This window comes from Oreochromis niloticus, linkage group LG22 (genome assembly GCF_001858045.2).
Source record: "Oreochromis niloticus isolate F11D_XX linkage group LG22, O_niloticus_UMD_NMBU, whole genome shotgun sequence".
Lineage (NCBI taxonomy): Eukaryota > Metazoa > Chordata > Actinopteri > Cichliformes > Cichlidae > Oreochromis > Oreochromis niloticus.
In genome coordinates, this window is record NC_031985.2 from 9,640,765 (window position 1) to 9,663,557 (window position 22,793).

The 22,793-nt window shown below is 40.2% G+C and overlaps 1 long non-coding RNA gene across 8 annotated transcripts; it reads left to right on the forward strand.

Annotated features, from left to right (window-relative positions):
• Window positions 1-1,030: 1,030 nt before the first annotated feature.
• On the forward strand, window positions 1,031-21,688 carry LOC102079127 (uncharacterized). 8 transcript variants are annotated; one of them, XR_003216014.1, is made up of 7 exons: window positions 1,031-1,261; window positions 1,407-2,830; window positions 3,314-3,369; window positions 3,487-3,534; window positions 3,619-3,896; window positions 19,564-20,400; window positions 21,244-21,688. It is a non-coding gene; the product is annotated as an uncharacterized LOC102079127 (long non-coding RNA). The 8 variants fall into 8 exon arrangements; XR_002057831.2 differs by lacking the exon at window positions 21,244-21,688 and adding an exon at window positions 20,776-21,024; XR_002057827.2 differs by lacking the exons at window positions 19,564-20,400; window positions 21,244-21,688 and adding an exon at window positions 13,413-14,213 and having other exon boundaries at window positions 1,031-1,140; window positions 1,239-1,261.
• Window positions 21,689-22,793: the final 1,105 nt, after the last annotated feature.

Here is a 22,793-nt window from a genome sequence, read left to right on the forward strand (position 1 = left end):
TTAACAGGAAGGAACCTTCAGCACAGCCAGGCTCAGGGATGGTTGAGGGGGGAGAAAACCGACATGCTGCAGTGGCACATAAACTCGTCTGGTGTTAAAGTCCAACTGAACGTGTACTTTGTGCTTCGTAGCGTGCCGTCTTCAGTCATAAAAGAAGATGGCTAGCACCCAGTCACACACAATTTCATCATCAGATGGTAAGCCTCGTGCTCACTATCTGATAAAGTTTACATTGTGCAGATACGGAACTTATAACACCTTTCAGGGGCACATGTCTGTGATTCAGTTCCTTATAAACATTATCTATGCTATTGAGATCTGGACGCTGGCTAGGACTCCATGACCTTAATGTGCTTCTTTTTCAGCCACTCCTTTGTTGCCTTGGTGGTAGCTTTGGGTCACAGTCATGCTGGAAGATCCAAACACAACCCATCTTCTGTGTTCCTGCTGAGGGAAGGAGGTTCTTGTTGAAGATTTTACAGTACATGGCCCCTAAATGCAGTGAAGTCGTCTTGTGCTCTTAACAGAAAAATAAAGCCAAACTGTAATGCTTCGATCTCTGTGCTTGACTGTGGGGATGGTGTTCTTTGGGTCATACTCAGCACTTTTACATTCTCCAAACACATCAGCACTTTCTCCCAAGCTTTCTCAGAATCATTTAGATCAGGGGTGGGGATCTCCAGGCCTCAAGGGCCGGTGTCCTGCAGATTTTAGATCTCACCCTGGGTCAACACACCTGAATCAAATGATTAGTTCATTACCAGGCCGCTGGAGAACTTCAAGACATGCTAAGGAAGTATTTTAGCCATTTAAATCAGCTGTGTTGGATCAAGAACACATCTAAAACCTGCAGGACACCGGACCTAATAATCCATTTAAAATGCTCCAAAAGGTTTTAGCATCCCTTTGCTGCTAATGGTCGAGTTAAAAACGTCAAACTGTGCAAATTTTACAGAGGGAGAAACTATTCAAGGAGAACAAGTCCTCTTGTGCCAGCTGTAAGCATGTTTATTTCTGCTGTTCACCTGGATTGACTCACTTTTGGAACGAGCCTCAAGTGGCCATTAAAGGAACTGCAGTCAGGCGCTACACGTGGGCTTTGTTTTTCATCCCTGGAGGTTTCCGCTCGCCTCAAACCTGGTCTGCAAATGTTTTTCTGCTGTTCTGAACAGATGTTAAACTTGAACATGTTTCATGTTATTCTGGAATAACAGAAAATGTCTGATTCGTCTTCACAGTCAGGTCTTTTAACATTTTCTAGGTAATGAATGAACAGATAACGAATATAAGCATTAGCGACAGCCTGATTGGCCGTTAAAAGAGGAGAATTTGAAGCCGCTTGCCAGCTTTTACTCACTCGCTGACGTGTGCCAAACTATTACTGAGTCAGATCGTTTTGTTTTCAGCAACCTGCAGCCTCTGAACGCTTCGTGACTCAACCCGTGTCAACAGCAAGTTAAGTGCTTTGTACTCGTCTAAGTCTCTGCGCATTTTATGAAAGAAAGCCATCCATGGATAAACATTCCCACTTCTGTTCGCTGTAGGCCTGCAACGTTGATGAAAACCAGTGTTTTTCTGAGTTCAGGTGCAGAAAGGTCTTTAAAACAAAGACAAGATGTTAAATTAGGATTCTGGTGAAACCAGGGCGTTAGTGCAATGACAGGAATGAGTCAAACATCCTGTTTATTGCTTTTCATTTATGTTTTTTCCATTAAATTTCAGTATGAGTGCAGCAGCAGTGCGCATGGCCAGCATTAGTCATGACTGCCCTGAGAGTTTTAATAATTATGATGCTAATCGTGTCCCAAATGACACCTCGGTGATCCGCCCACCTCGTGTTTTCACTTCTGCCGACATGGAAGTTCTAATTACTCACTCGACTGGCAAATCTCTCTCATAGCCCGGTGTGGGCTTATCTTTCTGCTGCGCCGTCTCGTGATTTGAATCAGAGTAACGTTTGTGCCACCTCACAAATTTTGGGTGCACTTTGCTCTGCGGCAGCAGTGTGGGTTCAAGTAAAAGGTCAGAATTCGCGTTCTTACTTTCAGATCACTTTCAGGCTTCAGTTCTTGAGATTCAAACTGAAAGATGTTGATAACAGCGCAGTTTTTTCAATACAATGCCAAAGCGAAGGCTGAATATTTCTTTGTCCAGTGCAAAGTTAGAAAATATTATTATTTGAGTCCCTTAAATTGCTTTTTTCCTATAAAACCATAAATATTGGGTTTACCGTAATCGAGGCTAAAAAAAACTCAACAAGACCTGACACTAAAGACGCAAAGACTAGTGCGTTCTGACTTTAAAAAAAGGACTTAAATTACTAAAAGATGATCAAAATAATCAATATTAAAAGTAGCCCCTAGTTTGACAGTTTCCAATTTGATGGAGAAAGGTGTATGAAAAAGCATCCAGACAAGAAAAATGTAGTTTTATTGCTATTTTTTAAATTGAGTGTAAGACAAAATATAAATATGAAGTAGATCTAATAACCAGGTATATTAAAGTGATGTGAAATGTTTAGTGTTTCCACTTTTCTGGGCTTTAACCCAAAGGTTTTCCACCATGACTCACATTTTGACTCTAATAAAGCCTCTTTATGTTTAAGTATACAGTCACTAAAAGAAACATATAGCCTAAAGAGCTGTTTTCTCTCACCTGTTTGTGTAGCGACCACTTTCCAACCATTAAAAACTGCCTGCCAGTGTTTCACTCCTGGTTTCTTTAGTAAAACTCTGGCTCCCCCTGCTGTCTGAAGTCAGAACTGCAGCTTTGATTTTCCAGAAAACGTTCCTGGTTTGCTGAATTCCCAGCAGAACTGGACGGGATGAAGGTGAAACCTGAACGGCTTTTTAATTAAATGTTTCCCTGAAGATCGTTTACATACAAACATAAACACACATTTAAGGCTGGACTGATCATTTTGGAAACTGGCACTCAGGGAAAGTCCCACTGTGGAAGGAACTGGAATAATAATAAAAAAAAAATGTCTTTAATTTACAGGCTTTGTAATTTTGTGTTTCCTTGAACTGCGTAATTTACAGCAATTCAGATGGTTTTTTCTTTTGTTTATCATCTGCTTCCCAGATGTTGGTCGGTGGGTTAACACAGTGAGATTTGCCTTTAGGTGGACAACAGCCTGTTGGCTTTGCTTAGTTTAAGATAAAGACCGGAAACAACATCTAGACTGGCTTTGACTAAAGTAGACCCTGAATAATATTAAAAATATATATTTTTTTAAACAGTAAAATATTACAATTTAAAGGAAACAGTGGTGTTATGAATCTAACAGTTTTTTTCTCAAACATGTTTGCAGCTTGGAGAGAAAACACCACAGTCACCTCAGTTGTGATGCTCCTCTGCTGCAGTGCTGTGGGTATTGTGAACAGAGGAGTCTGAGCCTCTGTGCTAACGATGAAATTTCACCACTTTTTTCTATAAAAAGGACCCTCAGTTATATTTCTCACTGACTTTCTGTAATTTAAGCAGCAGCTGTGTCACCCATCAGTTACTGCAGCACCACAGCTCTGTCAGCAGGTACTCGCATCACGTCTTACTTTATATCAGTTTCACAGTCTTCTTTCTTCTTGTTTCTGTTAATCATTTCATCATTTGTTTCAGTCCCTCTCCCCTGCAGTGTTTGGAAGTGCTCTTCGGCTGCTGCTCCCATCGGGGGGACGGGCAGTACTGAAAGGAGGCAGACTGACAGGCTGTTTGGCCTCCAGCAGAGAGCGATTGTAGTCTGAGGTCAGAGGTCACAGTCCAGGGAGCCGAGACAGAAACCAGATCACAACAGAAGGCTAATTATCATGCACTGTAGCTGGCCTCCTGCTGGGACTGCATTCGCTTTCACCAGCAGGCCGCAGTGAAGCTTCTGGACCTCCTACATTTAAAACTGGGTGAGACGCATGTGACCAGAAACACTTGTTATTAAATTATGCACTTACACTCAGAGTTAGAAATCAAATCTTTGTATTAGAGGGAAGGAGTATAACAAACTATAAATTAATCTAATTTGCACATTTTATTCTGCTTTTCTCATCAAAAAAATTAAAATGCAAGAAAAATATCCAAATATTAACAGAAAAAACTGAAACCAAACTCTTACTCTCACCACCCCTCTGTAAAAATCAATATTTAATATCAATGACTTACATGAGAAATACAGTTAATAAAATGATAAGAAAACAAGTGAGCACTATTGCATATAAACCTGACTAGATACATTCACATATACACTTGTGCTAACAATTCAAGAAACGTTTGGTATATTTTATATCCCTCCGTTCTTTGTCCTTTTTTCCAGATCCTTGTAGTACTTTGGTAGTAGTATTGCGGTCTTAGGAGCTGATGTGTCAGTGGAAATGAAAACAGCTAAACTGTGACAGCAAATTCAGAAGCAAACAAGCCTGCTCGGTAAAAACATTTATCACAAGGTGTCCACAAGTGTTAAACTTAGTACCTGAACTCAGAAACAGCAGATAAAAAAAACAGCTTTTCACAGGGAGGAAGAAATGAACATGATGTATTGAGATAAAGAATTTGACTATTATTATGCTGTTTGACAATTAAACCCAGTTGACCCATCATAGCAGACTGGAGTCCTAACAATGATAGGAATTAGGAACCCCAGAGTCTAGATGGTGGTGGTGGTAATGAAGATGAAGGGGGAATGACAGAACAGCAGTGAGATTTACAGTAGACAGAATAGCAGCTGATTGGCTCACAGAAGGTGGGCAAGAAAAAGACTGGAGTAGAGTAATGATTGAGTTTGCAAGCGTGGGAAAGAGGAAGTGATGAAGAGAACAGACTAGCAGCTCGAACACCCAGGAAAGCAGGCGGATGACTGATTACAGATCTTCCTTATTGAACTTACGCATAAGCTTCATTTAGATTCATGCTTGTATATGTTTATATTAAGAATACATATTCTTACCCATGGTGACATGTGACTTTTACAGAAACGCAAGCAGAGACGACCAGCCCACCTCAATTTTTAGAAGCACTCCTTTCATAAAAGTAGCAATGAAACCCCCTTACTACACATAAATCTGCATTATTGCAAATTGCACTTAAAGTATCAAGTGTATTCTGCAGAACATTGTTCCCCATCAGTGTTATACAGTTATAAGGTTGGTCTGAATTTAAATGCTTCATATGCTGTTTGATCTACAGTGATGTATTATATGCTAAAATGATGATAAATGATAAAAATGAAGATGCCGTGTTGGCAAAACAGCTGCCTGTAATACCAGCTGTGTATTCCAGCCATAACCCTAACCTTAATCCTAACCCGTATCATAACCTAATCGTGTTAGATAGTGTTTTCCAAAGCAATTACAATAAAATAAACATACATGAGTAGACTGATTCGAAATGCTTCTCATGTTTCCTCATTTTTCCGAACAAGTAACATAGGGACATGTTGGGTGGCCAAAAGTGTAACATACTGACGATTTGTCGCCTAACATAACATTTTACACTTTGAGAGTGAGAACGTGTTGATGTGGATTCTTGAATATGAAATTATAGTTTACATAAATATATCCTGTCACATTTGATCTGTGTGAGGTCAGAGGTCAAATTTACAAATTAATACCTCTTATCTGTGACTTACTCCTACATAAGGTTTGTGTAATCAGAGTAAAACATCTGTGATGTTTTAATACAATAGTTGCTACTAAAATCTTTGATTTTGAAAGCAATGACAAACACACATGTTCAGTCTAAGCTGAAAATGTATACATTTGTGTGACAATGAAAACATGCAAAATTCACAACATGATCTTTTCTGGATCTTTTTATTGATTTTTTAAAAATAAATTTGTGCCCAATATGATAAATTGTGTTTTAGATGACAAAAAACAAAACCCCAATAATCTGACAATTCCCTCTGAGCAAGCACTAGGCGACTGTGGGGAGTAAAAACTTCCTTTTAATAGGGAGAAAACTCCGGCAGAACCAGGCTCAGTGAGGAACGGCCATCTGTCTCGACCGGTCAAAGGGTTTTTAAAATGAATCGATTGGATGTTAAATAAATTGAAACTGAAAATGCTACGTCCAGATGAACAGAATCTACTTTTAGGGACTTACACAACACTAACCAAGTATTCTCTGCCTGCGATCCATACAGCATGACCCGCAGAGGGAAAGAAGCTTGTGATGAAATATTCACTTTCCATTACAGTGGTGGCATGCTCCTTGAAAACCTTTACAATTATATCATCTGTATGTTCGTGGCCTAATTCCATGAATGTCAGTATGACATCTGGCTCTTTCCATTTCTGTATTAAAGAGCTGTAAACCATATCACTGAGGAATATCAGATTATCAATTTTGATTTTTTTAAGTCTAGGCCAGATTTTTATCAACAGCCGTTGGGTGATGGCATCAACTTTTTCAATACAGCAAGGTGAACTGGCATTTTCAATGACACGTGTCACCAACTTCTTGATACAGGTTTCCACAGAAAAACCCGTATTTTTCACACTCTTCAGCTTCACACAGGGCTGGATTCTGCATATTTATGATTCTGTATATATACATATAAGTGTATATATATATATATATATATACACACACACACGCACACACATAAAAAAAATATATATATATATATATATAAGTGTGTGTATGTATATATATATATATATATATATATATATATATATATATACACACACACATATATATATATATATATATATATATATATATATATATATATATATATATATATATATATACATACACACACTTATATATATATATATATACACACACACATATATATATATATATACACACACATATATATATATATACACACATACATATATATGTGTATATATATATACAGTTAAGCCCAAAATTATTCATACCCCTGGCAAATTTTGACTTAAAGTTACTTTTATTCAACTAGCAAGTTATTTTTTGACTGGAAATGACACAGGCATCTCACAAAAGATAATAAGATGATGTACAAGACGCATCATTGTGGAAAAAAAATATTTCTCAGCTTTTATTTACATTTGAGCAAAAAGTATCATGTCCAGAATTATTCATACCCTTTACAAACTGTCACAGTCTCTGGGAAAATCCAAAGTTCCATACCATTCCAAATAGTCAAAGTTGTTCTAAAGCATCCTAATTACCCTGATTAATTGGAAATAGCTGTTTTGATCAACTCAACAGGTGAAAAACAGCAGCTCTCTGCAGGTGGTTGATGTTTTCAAGTTCCAGTGGCTACAGTGCAAAGTATTATTAAAAAATACAAGATGTTCCGCACTGTGGAAAATCTCAGAGGACGTTGTCGGAAGCCAAAAGTCAAACCTGTGCTGGCCAGGAGAATAGTGAGAGAGGTGAAAAAGAATCCAAGGATCACCACCAAGGTCATTCTGGTGAATCTGGGCTCTGCTGGTGGCAATGTCTCAAGGCAGACAGTCCAACGGACACTGTTGGGTTCCACGGATGCAGACCAAGGAAAACGCCACTTCTCCAGGCACTTCTAAGGCATGCAAAAGCTCATTTGGCCTTTGCAAATGCTCATCTGGACAAAGAAGAAGGTTTCTGGTCTTCAGTGTTATGGTCAGATGAAACAAAAATTGAATTATTTGGTCACATTGATGTTGCCTTCATTTGGCATAAAAATGGAGAAGCCTTCAACCCAAAGAACACCATCCCCACTGTCAAACATGGTGGTGGGAACCTAATGCTTTGGGGGTGTTTTTTAGCCAATGGACCAGGGAACCTAATCACAGTAAACAGCACCATGAAAAAAGAGCAATACATGAAGATTCTCAACAACAACATCAGGCAGTCTGCAGAAAAACTTGGCCTTGGGAACCAGTGGACATTTTAGCACGACAATGACCCAAAACATACAGCAAACGTGGTGAAGAAATGGTTAGCAGACAACACCAGTAACGTTTTGCAGTGGCCTAGCCAGAGTCCTGACTTGAATCCAATTGAGAATCTGTGGAGGGAGCTAAAGATCAGGGTGATGGCAAGAAGACCCTCCAACCTGAAAGATTTGGAGCTCATTGCTAAAGATGAATGGGCAAAAATGCCTGTGGAGACATGCAAAAAGCTGGTCTGCAATTATAGGAAGCGTTTGATTGCTGTAATAGCCATAAAGGCTTTTTTCTATTGATTATTGAGAAGGGTATGAATAATTCTGGACATGATACTTTTTGCTAAAATATAAATAAAACCTGAGAAATATTTTTTTCCACAATGATGCCTCTTGTACATCGTCTTATTATCTTTGGGGAGACACCTGTGTCATTTCTGCTCAAAAAAGAACTTGCATATTGAACAAAAGTAACTTTAAGTCAATATTTGGCAGGGGTATGAATAATTATGGGCTTAACTGTATATATATATATATGTATATATGTATATGTATATATATATATATATATATATATATATATATATGTGTACACACACACACACACACACATACGTAGTGGTTAGACTACACGCCTTTGGAGCAGAAGATCGCAAGTTCGATCCCTGCCTGGGGCGTCTGTATCCAGTAAGGGTCCTAAGGCTAGACCCCCTATGCTAAGTGAGCCTACCGCAGACATGAGCGAGACAGATAAACATGAAGGCATGCCGGCTCGGACGTCGCCCGGATCAACAAGGTCCGCGTCAGGTGTTGAGGAACCAGGGCACCCTGACGACAAGTGGGCTACTGGAACAAGAAGGCATCGGTGGGCAAGAGACGAAAACAGGGCGTTGTTGGAATGCTACTACGCAAGTAACCCTGGCGGAAGGGGCTACATGAATAGGATGAGGGACCTATGGATTCTTCGATACCCAACATCCACAATGACGGCGAAACAACTAGTAGCTCAGTGTTCCAACATTCGAAAGAAGGGACTGCTCTCACAGCTAGAGATTGACGAGGTACAACATAAATGCTACGGCAAGGAGGAGTCAGGACGCCAGGTCAGGGGGAGATATCATCACCCCCACCCGAGATTGGGTACATAGCCCCAAGTGCGATAGGAGAAGGATCGTTGAGTGCGAGAGGAACTGACCTGAAAGATAGGATCATGGCCAAGCTTGAAACCTGGATCCCCCGTAGCCGGTTACCAAGATTACGTGAAGTACCCTCAGAAGGTCTGCTAGATGATGTTAATGGAGCACTACGGACGATACCTACAACCACGATTACCGACACTAACAAGCTGATCTACACTACGGCAGCAGTGATCAGTGAGATGCTTGGCTACAAGTTGAACAGCCACAAGGGGCAGTACCCTCCCTGGAGAAGAAGGCTAGAGGGCAAGATCAAAGTAGCACGGAGGGAGGTTAGCCAACTAACGGAGTTGCAGAAAGGCGCGACAAAGAAGGTGCATAAGAAATACAGCAAGCTGTCCATACCTGAGGCCTTGGAAACTGCCAAGCAAAGACTCACAGCCTTGGCCAGCCGCTTGAGGAGGTACACCAGAGAGATAGAAGGCAGGAGAATAAACCAGCTGTTCTCCACAGAACCAGCAAAGGTGTACTCTCAGTGGCAAGGGAACAATAAGAGAACAGCACCACCAAGGCTGGAGACGGAGCAATACTGGAAGAGCATATGGGAGAACGACGCAACCCATAACGGCAATGCTCAGTGGCTAGTGGATCTGAGGGCAGACCATAGCGACCTCCCTGAACAGGGTCCAGTAACCATCACAGTGGCAGACATCCAAGAAAGGGTCTCCAGTATGAAGAGTTGGACAGCACCAGGCCCCGACATGGTTCACGCCTACTGGCTGAAAAAGCTGACTGCACTCCACGAGCGTCTGGCAGCACAAATGAACCAGCTGCTAGTTAACGAGAGACACCCGGAATGGCTAACCGAAGGTCGGACGGTCCTGATCCCCAAGGACCCCAAGAAGGGACCGGTCCCATCCAACTACCGACCAATAACCTGCCTCAGTACTACATGGAAGCTCCTGTCAGGCATCATATCGGCTAAGATGAACAGGCACATGGGTCAATACATGAGCGGGGCACAGAAAGGGATTGGCAAGAATACCAGAGGCGCAAAACACCAGCTACTGGTAGACAGAACAGTCAGCCGAGACTGCAAGACCAGACTGACCAACCTGTGCACAGCCTGGATTGATTACAAGAAGGCCTATGACTCAATGCCCCACAGCTGGATACTGGAATGCCTAGAATTGTACAAGATCAACAGGACCCTAAGAGCCTTCATCAGGAACTCAATGGGGATGTGGCGTACAACACTAGAGGCCAACTCCAAGTCCATAGCACAAGTCACCATCAAGTGCGGGATCTACCAAGGAGATGCTCTGTCCCCACTGCTGTTCTGCATAGGCCTGAACCCCCTCAGTGAGATCATTAACAAGACTGGCTACGGATACCGACTACGGAACGGAGCGGTTGTCAGCCACCTCCTGTACATGGATGACATCAAGCTGTATGCCAAGAGTGAACGAGACATCGATTCACTGATCCACACTACCAGGCTATACAGCAATGACATTGGAATGTCATTCGGACTGGAGAAGTGTAGTCGGATGGTAACAAAGAGAGGGAAGGTAGTCAGAACTGAGGGGATTGAACTACCAGAAGGCAACATTGCAGACATAGAGGACAGTTACAAGTACCTGGGGATCCCACAGGCGAATGGGAACCATGAAGAGGCCGCTAGGAAAGCTGCAACCACCAAGTACCTGCAGAGGGTCAGGCAAGTCCTGAGGAGTCAGCTGAACGGTAAGAACAAGATCCGGGCCATCAACACCTACGCCCTGCCCGTGATCAGGTACCCTGCTGGGGTAATAGGCTGGCCAAAGGAGGAGATAGAAGCCACTGACATAAAGACAAGAAAGCTCCTTACCATGCATGGAGGGTTTCACCCCAAGTCCAGCACCCTGAGGTTGTACGCTAAGCGGAAGGAAGGGGGCCGGGGACTGGTGAGTGTCAGCACCACAGTCCAGGATGAGACAAGAAACATCCACGAATACATCACGAAGATGGCCCCAACTGACAGCGTGCTCAGTGAATACCTCAGGCAGCAGAAACCCAAGAAAGAGGAGGAAGGCGAGGAACCATCATGGAAGGACAGGCCCCTGCACGGTATGTACCACCGGCAGATAGAGGAGGTGGCTGATATCCAGAAATCCTACCAGTGGCTGGACAAAGCTGGACTGAAAGACAGCACAGAGGCACTAATCATGGCAGCACAAGAACAAGCTCTGAGTACAAGATCCATAGAGGCTGGGGTCTATCACACCAGGCAAGACCCCAGGTGCAGGCTGTGTAAAGATGCCCCAGAGACAATCCAGCACATAACAGCAGGGTGCAAGATGCTAGCAGGCAAGGCATACATGGAACGCCATAACCAAGTGGCCGGCATAGTGTACAGGAACATCTGTGCCGAGTATAACCTGGAAGTCCCGAGGTCAAAATGGGAGACGCCCCCAAGGGTGATGGAGAATGACCGAGCTAAGATCCTGTGGGACTTCCAGATGCAGACGGACAAAATGGTGGTGGCTAACCAACCGGACATAGTGGTGGTAGACAAACAGAAGAAGACGGCTGTAGTGATAGATGTAGCGGTTCCGAATGACAGCAATATCAGGAAGAAGGAACACGAGAAGCTGGAGAAATACCAAGGGCTCAGAGAAGAGCTCGAGAGGATGTGGAGGATAAAGGTAACGGTGGTCCCCGTGGTAATCGGAGCACTAGGTGCGGTGACTCCCAAGCTAGGCGAGTGGCTCCAGCAGATCCCGGGAACAACATCGGAGATCTCTGTCCAGAAGAGCGCAGTCCTGGGAACAGCTAAGATACTGCGCAGGACCCTCAAGCTCCCAGGCCTCTGGTAGAGGACCCGAGCTTGAAGGATAAACCGCCCGCAGGGGCGTGCTGGGTGTTGTTGTGTATATATGTATGTATGTGTATGTATATATATATGTATATACACACCATTAAATAAATGTTTAGGTTAATGAGAGGTGGACATAAGGAGGGCAGAAGAGAGCAGTGTTGCCAACTTAGCGACTTTGTCGCTATATTTAGCGAGTTTTCAGACCCCCTAGCGACTTTTTTTCTTAAAAAAGTCGCTAAAAAAAGACGTGAAAGCGCGTATCGCTTTTACTCTCAACAAGCAGTGGGTGCTGTAACGCAGTCAGTTCTTCTTTTACTCTTTTACTCTTATGCTGTTTTGTGGATCACAAGGTTTAAAACTATTTATAAACACACACACACAAAGTAACTCCACCAGAGTGCCTATTTCGGATCACTTTTGCCGGTCCAAGCCCGGGTAAAGGAGCAGGGTTGGAATTGTGACATCAAAAAAAACAATAATTGCTAAAAGAAATTTAATTTGTAGTTCTAAATAAACTCTAAATGCATTTAGGACGTTTTTACTCACTTTATGTCTCTTCCACGATGTTATTTCTCTCTCCAACAACATAGGTTACAATTATATTAGCATGACCAATTATGCAAATTAGGTGATGACGTCATTTAGCGACTTCTAGCGACTTTTAGGACAACCAATAGCGATTTTCCTTACTGAGGAGTTGGCAACACTGGAAGAGAGCAGTGTGACACTTGTTTCCACACTGCACAGAGATAAATGCAATATGTGTGTGTGTGTGTATATGTGTACTGTTTTAACCCACAGCAAATACTCTTAAAATCCTTCATTTAAAGTTAGAATGTCAAAAAGACAGGAAAATAGAAAAGAAAGAAAGAAATTGACTGTACTTCAAGTACTCAGATAAAAGTAGTACTCTATAAAATCGGGAACACTGAATTCCTTAAAACTGAATTCACAAAGTGCAAAACAACCTCTAAGAAAAATCATTATCGTACCGTATAGGTAATGTAAACAATAAGTATTGAACCTGCCTATTTAAAACTCTTGGCATTCTTAAAGTTTGGTCGAAGAAAGTCACGTATATAGTATTGTTAGCAAAATGCATTGTACTCCTAGAGTAATGTGATGACTGGTTATTTTGAAAGCAGGATTTTTAAAATGAAGTTGTTAATCCAGCTGCTAATCCAAATGTTAATCCCTGAGCTAATCATTTTTTAAAAAAGCATTTTGAAAATCAGTTTAATAACCCTCTACTGACTAGCGTTGCCCTGAGGCAACAACCACATTTTCATGCCTCACACTGACCCTTCAAGAAAAAAAAAAATTTTTTTCAAATAATATTACCAGGCACATCCTGTCCAATAAAATGATGAGTTAAAAGTGGTGTGATGTTTGTGGTGTGCATGAGAGATATCTCCATCAGGAGGTAAGATAAAGATCACTATTTTACATGTTTTTAGGGAAATACATGTATATAAAAAATAGAAAATTTCTTTAAAAATCACCTTTTCAAGTTTTTTATCCCTTTTTGTGTGATTTTTAGAGTTTTCTGCTCAACTTGTGCCCACAGAGCTGTGAAGAGGCGCTGCTGAATCACGTCAGATGGCGACACCTTTGCCTCTTTTGAGGCACGTGCAATAACAGCATTTATTAGCTCTTTAACGAGCAGCTGTTCTTCTGACACTGGAGGTTCCTCGAGATCAACTGACTCTGGATCCCCCGGACTCTGTTGCTGGTTGCACTATTGAGGGCAACACACACACAGTGCTTCATTTTCCCCTCGTCTCTCTGTAAAATGTTTACCCCAGGCACGACACTACCTTCAGAGTCTTAAATCTTTGCTTCGCCTTCAGTGGTGCAGATTTGAATCGGCTCTGTTGTTTCACAAGTTTCAATGGCAGAATTCATATTTCCAAATGATATATAACTTTTTTACAATCTGAACTTGGTTCTGTATTTTGTGTCAATTGTTGAGTTTGTGTCTTAGCTATGTGGATGTCAAACATTTATGAGAGAGAAAGAAGCTTGTGATGAAATATTCACTTTCCAATACAGTGGTGGCATGCTCCTTGAAAACCTTTACAATTATATCATCTGCATATTCATGGTCTAATTCCATGAATGTCAGTATGACATCTGGCTCTTTCCATTTCTGTATCAAAGAGCTGTAAACCATATCACTGAGGAATATCAGATTATCAATTTTGATTTTTTTAAGTCTAGGCCAGATTTTTATCAACAGCCGTTGGGTGATGCCATCAACTTTTTCAATACAGCAAGGTGAACTGGCATTTTCAATGACACGTGTCACCAACTTCTCGATACAGGTTTCCACAGAAAAACCCGTATTTTATGTGTGTGTGTGCATATATACATATGGTATGTATATATATATATATATATATATACAGATTTGAATCACCTCTGTTGTTCCACAAGTTTCAATGGCAGAATTCATATTTTCAAATGATATATAACTTTTTTACAATCTGAACTTGGTTCGGTATTTTGTGTAAGTTGTTGAGTTTGTGTCTTAGCTATGTGGATGTCAAACATGTAGCCTACTGGTCCACTGCTTTAATCCACAGCAAATAGTCTTAAAATCCTTCATTTAAAGTTAGAATGTCAAAAAGACAGGAAAATAGAAAAAAAAAAGAAATTGACTGTACTCCAAGTACTCAGATAAAAGTAGTACTCTATAAAATTGGGAACACTGACTCCCTTAAAACTGAATTCACAAAGTGCAAAACAACCTCTAAGAAAAATCATTATCGTACCGTATAGGTAATGTAAACAATAAGTATTGAACCTGCCTATTTAAAACTCTTGGCATTCTTAAAGTTTGGTCGAAGAAAGTCACGTATATAGTATTGTTAGCAAAATGCATTGTACTCCTAGAGCATAGGTGTCAAACTCTGGCCCGCGGGCCAAATTTGGCCCGCAGCCTAATTACATTTGGCCCGCGAAGCCATACCAAATTACTATTAATGCTGGCCTACTGGTATTATACAGCTAATATATATATTGTTTAGTATTAAGCTTTGCTTGTTCCATATTCAGTTTTTCAGCAAAACTTGTTTGAGTCCATAAGAAAAGATTCATTCTTATATCTGGAGGAAGATTTTTTTTCAATAAATATTAATGTTGGCCCGCGACTTTGTTCCAGTTTTGAATTTTGGCCCACTGTGTATTTGAGTTTGACACCCCTGTCCTAGAGTAATGTGATGACTGGTTATTTTGAAAGCAGGATTTTTAAAATGAAGTTGTTAATCCAGCTGCTAATCCAAATGTTAATCCCTGAGCTAATCATTTTTTTAAAAAGCATTTTGAAAATCAGTTTAATAACCCTCTACTGACTAGCGTTGCCCTGAGGCAACAACCACATTTTCATGCCTCACACTGACCCTTCAAGAAAAAAACAACCTTTTTTTCAAATAATATTACCAGGCACATCCTGTCCAATAAAATGATGAGTTAAAAGTGGTGTGATTTTTGTGGTGTGCATGAGAGATATCTCCATTAGGAGGTAAGATAAAGATCACTATTTTACATGTTTTTAGGGAAATACATGTATATAAAAAATAGAAAATTTCTTTAAAAATCACCTTTTCAAGTTTTTTATCCCTTTTTGTGTGATTTTTAGAGTTTTCTGCTCAACTTGTGCCCACAGAGCTGTGAAGAGGCGCTGCTGAATCACGTCAGATGGCGACACCTTTGCCTCTTTTGAGGCACGTGCAATAACAGCATTTATTAGCTCTTTAACGAGCAGCTGTTCTTCTGACACTGGAGGTTCCTCGAGATCAACTGACTCTGGATCCCCCGGACTCTGTTGCTGGTTGCACTATTGAGGGCAACACACACACAGTGCTTCATTTTCCCCTCGTCTCTCTGTAAAATGTTTACCCCAGCCACGACACTACCTTCAGAGTCTTAAATCTTTGCTTCGCCTTCAGTGGCGCAGATTTGAATCGGCTCTGTTGTTTCACAAGTTTCAATGGCAGAATTCATATTTCCAAATGATATATAACTTTTTTACAATCTGAACTTAGTTCTGTATTTTGTGTAAATTGTTGAGTTTGTGTCTTAGCTATGTGGATGTCAAACATTTATGAGAGAGAAACAAGCTTGTAAAGAAATACTCACCTTCCATTACAGTGGTGGCATGCTCCTTGAAAACCTTTACAATTATATCATCTGTATGTTTGTGGCCTAATTCCATGAATGTCAGTATGACATCTGCCTCTTTCCATTTCTGTATCAAAGAGCTGTAAACCATATTACTGATCAATATCATATTGTCGATTGTGATTTTTTTAAGTCTAGGCCAGATTTTTATGAACAGCCGTTGGGTGATGGCATCAACTTGTTCAGTACAGGAAGGTGAACTGGCATTTTCAATGACACGCATCACCACCTTCTTGATACAGGTTTCCACAGATAACCTGTAATTTTCAGCCTCTTCAGCTTCACACAGGGCTGGATTCTGCATAGTCTCGATCAGGTGATTTTTAATGATATCGACCATCAGTTTTCTCAACACTGGGTCCCCCGTCGTTCAATAACATCAGTAAATGTTTTTCTTTACAAAATGTTTTTGTTACGTAGCTCTTGGTAAATTGCCCTGTTAAGATTTTTTTTTTTTTTCCATGTATATGCAGATCCTTTATCATGTCGTCAGACAACACGTTTTAACAGATACTTGTGGAGTTTTTTAGAAGGTTTGTAGTGCGATTTCTTAGCAGCCCGTGTGAGCACAGCATCAATGAGTGCACTCACACGTTCTTCTTCATCATCATCATAATCGCTGACACTAATTGCCAGATGATGATTTTTTTTCTCCAGTATTGGAAATATATTAGTTTGAAATTCTTCTGAACGGGTTTCAGAAATCGCTTTAGCTTTTTCGTCTTCATCATCTTTGGCTTTAATGCACCACAAGAAGAACCTTGGCTATAGGTTTCTTTTTTTAAGGAAGTGGTGAGCTTTAAATATGGAAATGATCACCTCTACGTACAGCTGACCTACGGCTAGCGCAATGATCACGAGATCAGGGTTAATGTCCAGCCGCTTTGTGATGTCTTTAAAAATCACCTTTTCAAGTTTTTTAATCCCCTTGGTCTGATTTTTAGAGGTTTCTGCTCAACTTGTGCCCACAGAGCTGTGAAGAGGCGCTGATGAATCATGTCAGATGGCGACACCTTTGCCTCTTTTGAGGCATGTGCAATAACAGCATTTATTAGCTCTTTAAACAAGCAGCATTTTTACTGACCCTGGATTCTGTTGCTGGGTGCATGATTGAGGGCAGGACACACAGTGAATCGAATTTCCCTCGTCTCTCTTTAAAATGTTTACCCCATATATATATTGTGTGTGTATATATATATATATATATATATATATATATATACATATAAAAGGGAAAAAATTATTTTTAACACTACCTATCAAGCCATTAGTATTTAAAGACACACGGTTAAGAACAGAACTAAAGAATGACATAAAAAGCAAAGAAGAAAGGAAAATAGAAAATAAAAGAAATTGACTGCCATTCAATAACATCAGTAAATGTTTTTCTTTACAAAATGTTTTGTTACGTAGCTCTTGGTAAATTGCCCCGTCAAGATTTTTTTTTTCATGTATATGCAGATCTTTGATTGTGTCGTCAGACAACACGTGTTTTAACAGATACCTGTGGAGTTTTTTAGAAGGTTTGTAGTGCGATTTCTTTGCCGCCCGTGTGAGCACAGCATCAATGAGTGCGCTCACACATTCTTCTTCATCATCATCATAATCGCTGACACTAATGCCAGATGATGATTTCTTTCTCCAGTATTGGAAGCAATTTTACTGACCCTGGATTCTGTTGCTTGGTGCATGATTGAGGGCAGCACACACAGATTCGAATTTCCCTCATCTCTCTATAAAATGTTTACCCCATATATATGTGCACACACACACACACACACACACATACATATATATATATATATATATTCATATTTGTGTGTGTGTGTGTGTGTGTGTATGGCATTCTTAAAGGATGGTTGAAGAAAGCCACGTATATAGTATTGTTAGCAAAATGCATTGTACTCCTAGAGTAATGTGATGACTGGTTATTGTGAAAGCAGGATTTTTAAAATGAAGTTGTTAATCCAGCTGCTAATCCAAATGTTAATCCCTGAGCTAATCAGGTTTTTTAAAAAGCATTTTACATGTTTATCAGGGCTGGACTGGGACAAAAAAATCAGCCCGGGCATTTTGACTCGTGACCGGCCGTCATGGTACTATAGGAAATGCCATAAAGCCTTTATAATAAACTTAAACCTACACTATCCTCCCTATTTTGTTATTCTAAACATTACTTAGCAAAAATATAAAACAACCTAATTTATAATTACACATACATAACTAATAGGGTTGCCAACTAGCAAAAAAAGAAACCAAACAAAATAGGGAACCACTCCCCCACCCTCTGCCTCAAGATGCTTAATTGACAGTACCAATTTTAATTTAATGCACGTATAAAACAAATGCACAGAAATCTATTATTTTTATCCAGTAAATAGATTCAACATCTTTCTTCAACAGAATTGCAGACTGCACAGATGGTAACTTACTAGGGTATATACTAGACTAGATATTTACTAAATACAATAATGGATTTCTATACATTTTACAGCAGATGAAAACTTTGGTTGTAAGATTCAGATAATTATTTATTAAAAGCTAGACATTTTAAATAAGAATAAGAAACAAAAGTATTTCTTTGTGCCCCCCTTTACCTGATAATGCCCTACCTGCCCCCCTGGCAAAACTTTGCTAGACCCGCCCCTGCACACATAGCTGTCAGCTACTTAGAAAAGGATCCTGGTGTTATTGTTCAGAAACAGTTGATAACTTCCCTTTAACTCACTCATGTCACCTAAAAGGTCACCCTGTTTCTCCATCACCTGCTCAGCTCTGATTATTCCTTAAGGACATCTCTTTGTTTCATCTTCATGTTTCCCTCTCACCACATATACAAACGGTTATCATGACCAGCAGCTTTACAGCTGTGGCTCCAGCAAACATCAGCTGATACTAGAAAGTAATATAAAATAAATGCTAACAACAGCTGATCAAGCTTAAACATGCTGCTGTTGTTTAGCGTGACCTCTGCCGGTTTCCTCTTTTAGGCGCAGAGAGAAAAGCTGATCAACTGATCATTGATCAGTTTCATTATTAAATTAGCAACTTTCTAGCTGAAGTAGTACGGGACAAATCACATTCCTTTTCACCTCAACTTTAAAGTTCGACCTCCTCGGCTGTAATTGGTCCAGCCCAGAGTCGATCATGACCAACTGGCCAATCCACCACCATTCATTTATACCGTTAAAAAAAAGAAAAGAAATAAAACCCCATCGGCCCATAAAAACGAAAAATCACGGGCAGCCCACCAGGCCCGATGTCCAGTCCAGCCCTGATTTTTATAGTGAAGTACATGTATATAAAAAATATAAAATGTCTTTAAAAATCACCAGGTTTCTTTTTTTAAGGAAGTGGTGAGCTTCAAATATGGAAATGATCACCTCTACGTACAGCTGACCTACAGCTAGCGCAATGATCACGAGATCAGGGTTAATGTCCAGCCGCTTTGTGATGTCTTTAAAAATCACCTTTTCGAGTTTTTTAATCCCTTTTTGTCTGATTCTTAGAGGTTTCTGCTCAACTTGTGCCCACAGAGCTGTGAAGAGGCGCTGCTGAATCATGTCAGATGGCGACACCTTTGCCTCTTTTGAGGCACGTGCAATAACAGCATTTATTAGCTCTTTAAGGAGCAGCTGTTCTTCTGACACGTGAGGTTCCTCGAGATCAACTGACTCTGGATCCCCCGGACTCTGTTGCTGGTTGCACTATTGAGGGCAACACACACAGTGCTTCATTTTCCCCTCGTCTCTCTGTAAAATGTTTACCCCAGGCACGACACTACCTTCAGAGTCTTAAATCTTTGCTTCGCCTTCAGTGGTGCAGATTTGAATCGGCTCTGTTGTTTCACAAGTTTCAATGGCAGAATTCATATTTCCAAATGATATATAACTTTTTTACAATCTGAACTTGGTTCTGTATTTTGTGTCAATTGTTGAGTTTGTGTCTTAGCTATGTGGATGTCAAACATTTATGAGAGAGAAAGAAGCTTGTGATGAAATATTCACTTTCCAATACAGTGGTGGCATGCTCCTTGAAAACCTTTACAATTATATCATCTGCATATTCATGGTCTAATTCCATGAATGTCAGTATGACGTCTGGCTCTTTCCATTTCTGTATCAAAGAGCTGTAAACCATATCACTGAGGAATATCAGATTATCAATTTTGATTTTTTTAAGTCTAGGCCAGATTTTTATCAACAGCCGTTGGGTGATGGCATCAACTTTTTCAATACAGGAAGGTGAACTGGCATTTTCAATGATAATAATTTTTAAATGTTTATGTAGCTTCACTCATTCACCTGCAGACACAGACGGCTATCAGAATGGTCACACGTCTTCTTAGAGGACGTTACAGGTGAACACGCGCGGTGAGTTACAGCCAGTGAGGAGTCACGCAGTTTTTGTGTGCATGTCTGTGCTCGTGGACATTTGTGAGCAGAAACACTTGTTATTAAATTATGCACTTATATTCAGAGTTAGAAATGAAATCTTTGTATTAGAGGGAAGGAGTATAACAAACTATAAATTAAGCTAATTTGCACGTTTTATTCTGCTTTTCTAATCAAAAAATGATAATGCAAGAAAAATATCCAAATATTAACAGAAAAAAGTGAAACCAAACTCTTACTCTCACCACCCCTCTCTAAAATCAATATATAATATCATATATAAACACTTGTGCTAACAATTCAAGAAACATTTGGAATATTTTATATTCCTCCCCTCTTTTTCCTTTTTTCCAGATCCTACACATGTGACACACGGGCAGCATGGTGGCACGGTTAGCACTGTTACCTCACAGCACGAAGGTCCTGAGTTCAATTCCACTATCAGGCCAGGGTCTTTCTGTCTGGAGTTTGCATGTTCTCCCCAGTTTCCTCCCACGGTCCAAAAGGCATGCAGTTAGTGGGGATAGGTTAATTGAAAAATCTGAATTGCCCATTGTTTTTAGAAAAATCTAAATTGCCCATAGGTGTGAGTGAATGTGAGTACAAATGTTTAGCCCTGTGACAGAGTAGCGACCTGTCCAGGGCGTACCCTGCCTCTCGCCCTAAGATAGCTGCCATAGGCTCCAGCGCCCCCCTGCGACCCTGAAAAAGAAAAGCGTAAGTGAATGGATGGATAGATACATACACATATACACTTGTGCTAACAGTTCAAGAAACATTTGGAATATTTTATATCCCTCCCCTCTTTGTCATTTTTTCCAGGTCCTTGTAGTACTTCCATTTTGTGCCCACAGAGCTGCGAAGAGGCGCTGCTTAATCTGCAACAGCATCCTGCCACGCGATTGAATTTGTCCCTAACCTTTGGGAACCCTCACATAACTTTTATCGAATGGAAAAAAGTTAGCATTCATCCTCCAGCTTCACTGTGTTTATGTTATGCTAACATAGCTGTATCGCTAGTGATCTCGTAGTACATCATTATGTACCAGCTAGTCCAACTTCGGTAACCCTACAAAAGTCACTGCTGTTTAGTTTTCTGTCTTCATTTATGTTGGAAGTGATAGCAGAGCTGTACGTTTTAATTTTTTCAAAAAAATGTCTCAGTCAGAACACGGTATATTATGTTTAGGTGGAAACTAGCAAGCTAACTTCTAACTCTGTTAATTAAATGAATTCTGATTTCATGGATACCTGGATGTTAAACTTAATTGTTACACCTGGTAAAGCAGCAACGCTGATCATTTTATTAAATATGAAAGAATTTCTACCGTTTTTAACTCTCAGTGATGCCGCAGTGTTCCTTTGACTTCGGGACCTGAAGCAGACGAAGGTTTGAACCCAGATTACTCCGCGAGGCTCCTGACTATGGTAGCCATAATGTTCTGACCATCCATCAAACGGTGCAGCTTCGTAGCTTACCAAAGTCGTATTAAAACAATTTTTGACAGATTTTTGAGCACCGTGTACCACATAAAATCAGTTCGAGGTCAATAAGCACAACCAGAATTCATACATAAGGCGCACCGGATTATAAGCCGCACTGTCAGTTTTTGAGAAAATTAAAGGATTTTGAGTGCGCCTTATAGAAAATTACAGTACAAATATCCTGTCACATTTGATCTCTGTGTGAGGTCAGAGGTCAAATTTACAAATTAATACCTCTTATCTGTGACCTACTCCTACATAAGGTTTGTGTAATCAGAGTAAAACATCTGTGATATTTTAATACAATAGTTGCTACTAAAATCTTTGATCTTGAAAACAATGACAAACACACATGTTCAGTCTAAGCTGAAAATGTATACATTTGTGTGACAATGAAAACATGCAAAATTCACAATATAATCTTTTTTGGATCTTTTTATTGATTTAAAAAAATGAAATTTAGAGTGCCCAATACGATAAGTTGTGTATTAGATGACACAAAACAAAACCCCAATAATTTGACAATTCCCTCTGAGCAAGCACTAGGCGACTGTGGGGAGTAAAAACTTCCTTTTAATAGGGAGAAAACTCCGGCAGAACCAGGCTCAGTGAGGAACGGACATCTGCCTCGACCGGTCAAGGGTTTTTAAAATGACTCGATTGGATGTTAAATAAATTGAAACTGAAAATGCTACGTCCAGATGAACAGAATCTACTTTTAGGGACTTACAAAACACTAACCAAGTATTTTCTGTCTTCTAACCTTAAAACAGGACCCACAGAGAGAAGGAAGCCTGTTAGGTTATATTCAGTATACATTACAGTGGTGGCATGCTCCTTGAAAACCTTTACAATTATATCATCTGTATGTTCGTGGCCTAATTCCA